Below are 11747 nucleotides of genomic sequence, written 5' to 3' on the forward strand. Positions count from 1 at the left end.
ATAAAAAATGTCCACTGAGTCATTAATTAATAATCAACATTTATATGCTACTTGTTTAAGCAATTCTTACTGTAAAAAAAGGCATAAAATACATCATAATAAACTAAACCACATGCTACAAGAGATTTAAAGCTGCATCTTATCTCCAAACTAATATATAACTATATAATTCAGAAAGATTTTAGAAAAAAGGTTTGATTATTGCTCAAAAAGATTTGCTGTATGGGTAGAATAAATGAAAGAAATATAGAGTATTGAAGAGAGATAAGAATTTTTTTATATAGATTTTAGCCTTCATTGGCCTGATGTTTTCTTCATATATAAAATCATAGCTACCATCAATCTTTGATGACTGGAGATTATGTTAGTTGTAACCAGGATCATCTGAAACAATTTATTCTTCTCTGTTTCCAACCCCCAGATTTTTCAAATCAAAATTAAATATTTTTATAGCATTTGTTGGCATATAAAGAGATTATAATGATTGTCTTCTTTATTGTCTTCCTTATTTGATCCTCCCAGTTATTTGTAGACTGAGTTTGACCCAGCCATGAAGATTTGCCACCTTGCAATTGCCCTTTTCTTTGCAATGCTCTTAGTGAGCTCAGGTAAGATGCAATCACAAAGCCACAGGCTCTGTCTTGGAAGTCATTGATGCAGGAAACCAAACCCAGGATCAATTTCCCAGCTTTGAAACTCTCAGATACTAGCAAAACACCTCACTTTTGCTTGCCCTAAAGCAGCCATTTATGATCAAGATACAAGGAAAATGTGCTTTAAAATATTTTGAATTCCTGATGACAATGGGACATAATGAACACATGGTATATTCATGGTAAATAACAATACTTTCAAATGGACTTCATTTAGTAGCATTGATGGAGAATCCAGCAGAAAATGTTTTAAAGTAATCAGGAGTTTTCCATTAAAACTGCAGAGCATAGATTAAACAGACTTAAAGATTTAGCTGTTCTAGAGACCAAAACTGTTGTGTTCGTTGAAATAATTGAAGAAATTCACTGATTGGTTAAGACGCGGCTAAATGTAAGTTGCCGCCAAAGTTAAACGGTTGTCAGTTAGAAAAGCCCACGTTTTAAGAAAGGTATAAATAGGGCAACGGGTTAGCCCTTGCCCTTGTTGGGAGTTGCCTTTCAGGAGAACGCTTGCTCGTTGTGTTTTATTGAATAAACGTATTATGGATCAACAGAAGTCTCCGGTGCAGTGATTTAACAAAAACATTCCCTTGTTTATTCAGCAATCTACTTGATTATTGATTTAAATATTGGCAAAGCATTTAGTACTTCAATGGAAGTGAATAGAAGGGAGTGTTTTGTGAGTTTTTTTCATTCCAATACAATAAACTGAATATTGTTTCCTTTATGAGATCATTAATACTGTACCACATGATTCTTGACAAATGTATCTTTTTCTTTTATATACACTGAGAGCATATGCACCAAGACAAATTCCTTGTGTGTCCAATCACACTTGGCAAATAAAAGATAAATAAGGCAATGGGTCCAGATGGCATCCACCCCAGAGTTCTTAAAGAACTCAGATCTGTCATTGCTACCCCCCTGACTGATTTGTTTAACCAATCCTTGTTAACAGGAGAAGTTCCTGAGGATTGGAGAATGGCCAGTGTTGTGCCTATCCACAAGAAGGGCAGTAGAGAAGAAGCTGGTAACTACAGGCCAGATAGCTTGACATCAGTGGTAGTTAAAATGATGGAGACTCTACTCAAAAAGAGGATAAATCAGCACCTAAAAAACAATAACTTATTGGACCCAAATCAGCATGGCTTTACTGAAGGCAAATCATGTCAGACTAATCTCATTGATTTCTTTGACTATGTCACAAAGGTGTTGGATGAAGGTGGTGCCGTGGATATTGCCTATCTGGACTTCAGCAAAGCCTTTGATACAGTTCCACATAAAGAGCTGATAGATAAATTAGTGAAGATTGGACTTAATCCCTGGATAGTTCAATGGATTTGCAGCTGGCTGAAGCGTAGACATCAGAGAGTTATTGTTAAGGGCGAGTATTCTGAGCAGAGTCAGGTTACAAGCGGTGTGCCACAAGGGTCTGTTCTGGGTCCTATTCTTTTTAATATGTTTGTGAGTGACATAGGGGAAGGTTTGGTAGGGAAGGTTTGCCTATTTGACGATGACTCTAAAGTGTGCAATAGGGTTGATATTCCTGGAGGCGTCTGTAATATGGTAAATGATTTAGCTTTACTAGATAAATGGTCAAAGCAATGGAAACTGCAGTTTAATGTTTCCAAATGTAAAATAATGCACTTGGGGAAAAGGAATCCTCAATCTGAGTATTGTATTGGCAGTTCTGTGTTAGCAAATACTTCAGAAGAAAAGGATTTAGGGGTAGTGATTTCTGACAGTCTCAAAATGGGTGAACAGTGCAGTCAGGCGGTAGGAAAAGCAAGTAGGATGCTTGGCTGCATAGCTAGAGGTATAACAAGCAGGAAAAGGGAGATTATGATCCCGCTATATAGAATGCTGGTGAGACCACATCTGGAATACTGTGTTCAGTTCTGGAGACCTCACCTACAAAAAGATATTGACAAAATTGAACGGGTCCAAAGACGGGCTACAAGAATGGTGGAAGGTCTTAAGCATAAAACGTATCGGGAAAGACTTAATGAACTCAATCTGTATAGTCTGGAGGACAGAAGGAAAAGGGGGGACATGATTGAAACATTTAAATATATTAAAGGGTTAAATAAGGTCAAAGAGGGAAGTGTTTTTAATAGGAAAGTGAACACAAGAACAAGGGGACACAATCTGAAGTTAGTTGGGGGAAAGATCAAAAGCAACATGAGAAAATATTATTTTACTGAAAGAGTAGTAGATCCTTGGAACAAACTTCCAGCAGACGTGGTAGATAGATCCACAGTAACTGAATTTAAACATGCCTGGGATAAACATATATCCATCCTAAGATAAAATACAGGAAATAGTATAAGGACAGACTAGATGGACCAGGAGGTCTTTTTCTGCCGCAGACTTCTATGTTTCTATGTTTCTAAAAAATTCTATTCTATTCTATTCTATTCTACTGTTATACACTGGAAGCCCCAGATTTGTCTCTTTAAGTGGTAGCTGCTTTACAAAGAAGTGTTACTCCACACACCATATATAAAATTAGCTGCTGGAATTCATGACAAGAGCCAGTGACTAACAATTTTTTTTCTGAAAGTTTTCCACTAAATAGGCAAATTCACACACAGCTAGAAAATTAATCATGAAAAACAACATGGAACTTTCATAGACACAGACAATCTACTTCTGAATATCAAATGTTGGGGATAAAAGAAACAAGAAAGCTGTGATGTGGTCACTGCTTTCCAATGTTGCTGCATTGGGAAGAAAATTAAAAAGTAATTCATAAGATTTTCTCTTTTCTGCAGGAAATGGTGAACGTGTGGTCCGATTTGTGAGCCACTGCCTTCGGAGAGGTGGGATTTGCCGGTATGATGACTGCAGTGAGGGTGAAGAACAGATTGGGACCTGTTATCACCACACTATGATCTGTTGCCGGGATGAAGTAATGTAATTAAGAAAGCGACCTGGCAAGATAGAAAGAGGATAAATAAGGGAGGATTCTTCTGTCCCCATTCCCCTGGCTAAAAATTACACTGTCTTCCTAATAAAAGCTATTTTTTGCTCTTAAACTTGTGTCTACTCTTCCCGAGTGCCATTTTCCCCAGTGGTGAATTTTAAAACCTTTTACTACCGGTTCACACAAGCACAAGAGTGCGCGTGATGCTTCTGCACCAGAGGTGAATTCCTCCAGGTTCAAACTGGTTTGCCTGAACCGGTAGCGACCTGCTGGTGGCATCAGGATGATGTCATGGATTCAGTTTGGTTGGTGCTGGTCCTTGCACGCTGCCATCTTTTTTCTTCTGTGCATGTGCAGAAGCTGAGTTTTCTGTGCGTTCATTGCCATCTTGTTTTTGGCCTTTTTAAAAAAATATATTTTTTGCACTAGTGCAAGGAAGCAAACTGGCAGTGAGGTAAGTTAGAACCCACTCCTGTTCTGTGCATGCGCAGAGGTGTCCTGGATGGGTGAGTGGGCTGAACCGGGAATAACCCACCACTGATTTTCCCATTTGCAATGACTTTACCCATTTAAAAATATATATATACAGTGATCCCTCTATTATCGCGAGGGTTCCGTTCCAAGACCCCTCGCGATAATCGATTTTTCGCGATGTAGGGTTGCGGAAGTAAAAACACCATCTGCGCATGCACGCCCTTTTTTTCTATGGCCACGCATGCGTAGATGGTGGAGTTTGCGTTCCCCGCCGCCCACGCAAAGGGGAAACCCCGATTCGTCTGCTCGCTGCTGCTGCGCTACCGAGCAGATCAGCTGCTGGACAGCCGAAGGAACTTTCCTGGGTCTTCCCCCTCTTGCTGGTGGGCGGGCGAGCGGCGGGCATCAGCGAGGAGCCGGGGTTTCCCCTTTGCGTGCGGGGAAACCCCGATTTGGCTCCTCGCTGCTGCTGCGCTACAGAGCAGATCAGCTGCTGGGCGGCCGAAGAAACCTTCCCTGGGTCTTCCCGGCCGCCCACGCAAAGGGGAAACCCCGGCTCCTCGCTGATGCCCCCGCTCACCCACCCGCCACCCGCCGCCTGCCAGCAAGAGGGGGAGAGATAGAGAAAGAGAGAAAAGGAAAGAAAGAGATGAGAGAGGGAGGAAGAGAGTGTGAGAGAGGAAGAAGCAAGAGAGAGAAAGAGAGAGAGAAAGATGAGAAAGGAAGGAAGAGAGTGACGTCATCGGGTGGAAAAATCGCGATATAGCGTTTCGCGAAGATCGAGATCGCGAAAATCGAGGGATCACTGTATACCCTGCCTTAATTCAGTTTATTACCATCATAAGAAACCAGAACAAATAAAAACACTCAGTCAATATCCAATTAAAAATTATAGAATAAAATAATAACAGCTAGAATCTGTTAAAATCCCATCTGTCAATTGCACCTGGACTAAATAACAATCCATAAACTGTGACAATTTATCCTAACTTTATTGTTTTTTTTATAAATGCCTCAAAGAGGCAACATATCTAATACTTTATCCTACAGTTTTGCCCACAGCAGCCCTGTAAAGTGAGTTGGGTTGAGAGAGAGTTATGTCAATATTAAACCTATTGTACCACTAACATCTGGCATTTTCTTCCAACAATTTTACAGTTTGCTAAATTCATGCATATCTAATACATGTCATGTATTTGATCCACATAAAAACCTGCTTTGCTATTATATTCAATATCCAAAATGGCTTACAAGGATGTAGCAATAGCACTTCAACTTATATACTGCTTTACAGTCAGTGGTGGGATTCAATTTTTTTTTTATTACCAGTTCTCTCGATGTGGCTTGGTACGCATGGCAGGGGAATGATACTGTAAAATCTCAATTTCCTCCCCACTCCAGGAGAAAGTTACTGCAAAATCCCCATTTCTTCCCCGATCAGCTGGGACTCGGGAGGCAGAGGCTTTGCCAGTCAGAGGTGGTATTTACCGCTTCTCTGAACATAGAAACATAGAAGATTGACAGCAGAAGAAGACCTTATGATTCATCTAGTCTGCCCTTATACTATTTCGTATATTTTATCTTAGGATGGATATGTCTTTACCCCAGGCATGTTTAAATTCAGTTACTGTGGATTTACCAACCATGTTCCAAGCATCTACTACTCTTTCAGTAAAATAATATTTTCTCACGTTGCTTCTGATCTTTCCCCCCAGCTAATCTCAAATTGTGCCCCCTTGTTCTTGTGTTCATTGGGATTTTGAACTACTCAAACTTTCCACTACCAGTTTTCCTGAACTGGTCAGAATATGCTGAATTCCACCTCTGTTTATAGCCCTCTCCATGTAAAGAATTAAACACATAACCGGGCAGAAATTCATAATCACTGAAACATTTTATAAAACAAGGAATGTAAAAAATGATGAGTCCAACCATGCAAAGATAAAGCCATTTTGACCATCTGGTATAGTGACTCTGCTTGAGCAGGAGATTGGACTAGAAAACCCCCAGTGTTGTTCTGTTGCAATGTCAAGTGCATAACAAACATCAATGGTCTGAGAAGTCACATAATTAGAAGTTGTTTTTTTAATTTTTCACAACATTTTATCTCAAAGCATGCCAGGATAGTCAGTAAGCCCCAATTTTTACAGCAGGTATTTCAAAAAGAAAATCAGGACAAAGTTTTTACAGAGTTTTATGTATGGTATGCTTGTTTTGTATGGATTTTTAAATGATGGGTTTTTAGATGCTTTCTTTTAATTATTAGCTTTGTTACACTGTATATTGTTTTTATTATTGTTGTGAGCCGCACCGAGGCTACGGAGAGGGGCAGCATACAAATCTAATAAATTATTATTAATTATTATTAAAATTGTAATCCAAAATTGTATTACAAATTTGGATGTGTGACAGAATCCATTACCTGGTTGTGTTTTAGGTTTATAATTCTTCAGCTGTTATGTATTTTATTGTTTATTTTGAATTTATATTTGTATATATTTTAATTGTTTAATGGCATGACTGCCCAGAGTCATGTATTGACATGGGTAGCTAAATAAATGTATCACCTTTTGGCAAGCTCATATGTACCGAAGCCTGGGTGGCAGAGCAAGAAATATAAGGGGCGTATATAAGTGCATTAGTGTGCCTTTCATCCCCTGTCCAATTGTCTTTCCTTTATCTCATATATCATATATTTTCTTCCTTTCATATATCTTCTCCTCTATTTTTACATATTATCTTTATATATATTACTTCATGTCTATTCTCTTCCATATGTATTGTGTATTGGACAAATGAATAAATAAATAAAATAAAATAAAATAAATATGAAAGGAGGCATGTTGGAGTAGATGCAGCGGTAGGTTGTTCCCGGTTCAGCCTGGTTCTGTGAACATATAGCAGCAGTGGCAGGAGGCTCCGCCCACCCACCTGGGATGCTTCTGCACATGTACAAAAGCTTCTGTGTATACGCAGAAGTGTGCACGCGCATGAGTGTCTGTGTGACCGGTAGCAAACTAATTTAGAATGCATTACTGAGTAGATGCAATTACTTTTGCTTTAATCAGAGCTGGAAAGTATCCTCCAAAATGTAGCATGGAAGTAATTAATTAATTCCCACCATTTAAAACTGATTTCTAACATTTACTTTAAGTAATAAGGTTACATTTAGAGCAGCATATAGCAACTTTAATATGTATGGACTCCATATCCTAAAATTACCCAGTTAGTGCGGTTGGCTGTGTGAGCTGAAGTCCATGCATCTTAAAGTTACCAAGTTTGTAAAACACTGGTTTAGACCTTCTGCCTGGAATTTTTCTTCACTTACCTCTTATGACATAGTGGAATTTAGAACTGAACCGATAGGCCTAGATGGCATGTTTCCTTATACCACTAAGCCCTGGAGAGGATTTGCTTTCCTTGTTTCCTTCAAAGTATGCCTTTTAACTCTGTCCATTTTCCTTTGATATCCTTGATGCTTAGAACTCAAACAGTTCTCGCCTGCCCCTGAAGCAAAATTCTGAAATAAGGTACTTGGCCTCAAATCTCTGTTAAAGTGACACAAAGCAACTTAAAGTCATGCATTTCTACTCTTCTCTAATTTTCTATTGTTATCATTTTAGTCACAATACTTTAAACTCTTTGTAATATGTTGTTTTTAGGTTTACCTGAAGAATATAGCACAACTGAAATTGTAATACAGTGTTCCCTCGATTTTCGCGGGTTCGAACTTCGCAAAAAGTCTATACCACGGTTTTTCAAAAATATTAATTAAAAAATACATCACAGGTTTTTTCCATATACCATGGTTTTTCCCGCCTGATGACGTCATATGTCATCGCCAAACTTTCATCTGCCTTTAATAAATATTTTTTTAATAAACTTTAATAAATAAACATGGTGAGTAATAATCTAAACATGGTGAGTAATAATCTAAATGGTTGCTAAGGGAATGGGAAATGGCAATTTAGGGGTTAAAAGTGTTAAGGGAAGGCTTGTGATACTGTTCATAGCCAAAAATAGTGTATTTACTTCCGCATCTCTACTTCGCGGAAATTCGCATCCCGCGAAAATCGAGGGAACACTGTATAGCAGTTCTATACTTTTAGTAGTATTTTTTAAAATAAAGCATTTAAAAATATCGTTTAGCTGTATAATGTAGATATATTGATCCACATAGAGATTTTATTAGTTCAGAATTGCACTAAGCAGAATAAATTCATCCACACATGAATATGTGACAATTAGCAATGGTATTTATGAATGAATGGGCATGATTTGCAAAAAAAACACCCCAAAAAAACCAGTTATATGTCAAGCTGAAGTACACATATGCATTTCTGAACAGGCTTTCAATTGTCCAAGTCCATTTTTTTTCAAAGGCCTACCTAACATGTACAGCGGGGGAGGGGAAGTATTTAGTCAGACACCAATTGTGCAGGTTCTCCCACTTAAAAAGATGAAGGAGGCCTGTAATTGACATCATAGATAGACCTCAACCATGAGAGACAACATGAGAAAACACATCCAGAAAATCACATTGTCTGATTTTTAACAAATGTATTTGCAAATTATGGTGGAAAATAAGTATTTGGTCACCTACAAACAAGCAAGATTTCTGACTCTCACAGACCTGTAACTTCTTCTTTCAGAGGTTCCTCTGTCCTCCACTCATTACTTGGCACCTGTTTGAATTTGTTATCAGCATAAAAGACATCTGTCCAGAACCTCAAACTGTCACACTTCAAACTTCACTATGGTGAAGACCAAAGAGCTGTCAGAGGACACCAGAAACAAAATTGTAGCCCTGCACCAGGCTGGGAAGACTGAATCTGCAATAGGCAAGCAGCTTAGTGTGAAGAAAACAACTGTGAGAGCAATAATTAGAACATGGAAGACATACAATAATCTCCCTTGATCTGGCACTACATGCAAGATCTCATCCCGTGAGGTCAAAATGATCACAACAATGGTGAGCAAAAATCCCAGACCCACACGGGGGAACCTAGTGAATGACCTGCAGAGAGCTGGGACCAACGTAGCAAAGGCTACCATCAGTAACACACTACACCACCAGGGACTCAAGTTTCTGCAGTGCCAGATGTGTCCCCTTGCTTAAGGCCCATCTGACGTTTGCTAGAGAGCATTTGGATGATCCAGAAGAGTATTGGGAGAATGTCATATGGTCAGATGAAACCAAAGTAGAACTGTTTGGTAGAAATACAACTCGTCGTGTTTGGAGGAGGAAGAATGCTGAGTTGCATCCAAAGAACACCATACCTACTGTGATGCATGGGGGTGGCAACATCATGTTTTGGGGAGGTTTCTCTGCAAAGGGACCAGGACGACTGATCCATGTACATGAAAGAATAAATGGGGCCATGTATTGTGAGATTTTGTGTGCAAACCACCTTCCATCAGAAAGGCCACTGAAGATGAAACGTGGCTGGATATTTCAGCATGACAATGATCCCAAATACATCGCCATGGCAACAAAGGAGTTTGCTTCGTAAGAAGTATTTTAAGGTCCTGGAATGGCCTAGCCAGTCTCCAGATCTCAAGCTTATAAAAAACTTTTGGAGGGGGTTGAAAGTCCATGTTGCCCAGCGACAGCCCCAAAACATCACTGCTCCTGAGGAGATCTGCATGGAGGAATGGGCCAACATACCAACAACAATATGTGCCAACCCTGTGAGGACTTACTGAAAATGTTTGACCTCTGTCATTGTCAACAAAGGATATATAAAGCAAAGTATTGAGATGAACTTTTGTTATTGACCAAATACTTATTTTCCACCAAAATTTGGAAATAAATTTTTTAAGAATCAGACAATGTGATTTTCTGGATGTATTTTCTCATGTTGTCTCTCATTGTTGAGGTCTACCTATAATGTCAATTACAGGCCTCTCTCATCTTTTTAAGTGGGAGAACTTGCACAATTGGCGTCTGACTAAATACTTCCCCCCCCCCACTGTACTAATCAACACTAATGAAATAAGGCTGCTTAGAAATGAATAGTAACATTTTGACTTATTTATTCATTCATTGTATTTATTGTATTTTGAGTCATCTTGAGTCATCCAAATTCCTGTTGTAAAAAGATGTTTTGTTTTCAAGTTTTAGATTACAAAACTCTATGAAGCCATGAGGATGAGTTGCATATTCTTTACCAGTGTCATCTTGTCTTGTCTGGCCAGTTCAGGTGAATAATATCGCAATTGTGCACTATTCTTAACTCCTAACATTGCCTAGATCTGTGATGGCGAACCTTTTCTTCCTCAGGTGCCAAAAGAGGAAGTGCCCGAGTGCCCACACCCATAATTCAAAGTCGGGAGAGGGCAAAATCCCCATGGAGGCCCTCTGGAGGGCAGAAACGTCCTGTTTCCCAACTTCTGGTGGGCACAGCAGGTTCGTGTTTCACCAACCCCAGGATCCAAAGGCTTCCTTGGAGCCGCGGGAGGGTAAAAACGCCCTCCCCCATCCTCCCATCCTCTAGAAGCCAAAAAACGTCCTCCCATGAGCCTCTGTAAAAGCCGAAAATCAGCTGACTGGCACACATATGCATGTTGGAGCTGAGCTAGGGCAACAGCTCACGTGCCAGAAGATATGGCTCCATGTGCCACCTGTGGCACCCATGCCACAGGTTTGCCATCACTGACCTAGATCAATTATGGTGAAACCTTTAGGCCGTGAGTGCCCAAACTGTGTGTGCAGACATGCCCAAACTAGAAACATAGAAACATAGAAGATTGATGGCAGAAAAAGACCTCATGGTCCATCTAGTCTGCCCTTATACTATTTCCTGTGTTTTATCTTACAATGGATATATGTTTATCCCAGGCATGTTTAAATTCAGTTACTGTGGATTGACCAACCACGTCTGCTGGAAGTTTGTTCCAAGGATCTACTACTCTTTCAGTAAAATAATATTTTCTCATGTTGCTTTTGATCTTTCCCCCAACTAACTTCAGATTGTGTCCCCTTGTTCTTGTGTTCACTTTCCTATTAAAAACACTTCCCTCCTGAACCTTATTTAACCCTTTAACATATTTAAATGTTTCGATCATGTCCCCCCTTTTCCTTCTGTCCTCTAGACTATACAGATTGAGTTCATGAAGTCTTTCCTGATACGTTTTATGCTTAAGACCTTCCACCATTCTTGTAGCCCGTCTTTGGACCCGTTCATTTTTGTCAATATCTTTTTGTAGATGAGGCCTCCAGAACTGAACACAATATTCCAAATGTGGTCTCACCAGCGCTCTATATAAGGGGATCACAATCTCCCTCTTCCTGCTTGTTATACCTCTAGCTATGCAGCCAAGCATCCTACCTGCTTTTCCTACCGCCCGACCACACTGCTCACCCATTTTGAGACTGTCAGAAATCACTACCCCTAAATCCTTCTCTTCTGAAGTTTTTGCTAACACAGAACTGCCAATGCAATACTCAGATTGAGGATTCCTTTTCCCCAAGTGCATTATTTTACATTTGGAAACATTAAACTGCAGTTTCCATTGCTTTGACCATTTATCTAGTAAAGCTAAATCATTTACCATATTACAGACTCCCTCCAGGAATATCAACCCTATTGCACACTTTAGAGTCATCGGAAAATAGGCAAACCTTCCCTACCAAACCTTCCCCTATGTCACTCACAAACATATTAAAAAGAATAGGACCGGAACAGACCCTT

This window comes from Erythrolamprus reginae, chromosome 1, assembly GCF_031021105.1.
Source record: "Erythrolamprus reginae isolate rEryReg1 chromosome 1, rEryReg1.hap1, whole genome shotgun sequence".
Lineage (NCBI taxonomy): Eukaryota > Metazoa > Chordata > Lepidosauria > Squamata > Dipsadidae > Erythrolamprus > Erythrolamprus reginae.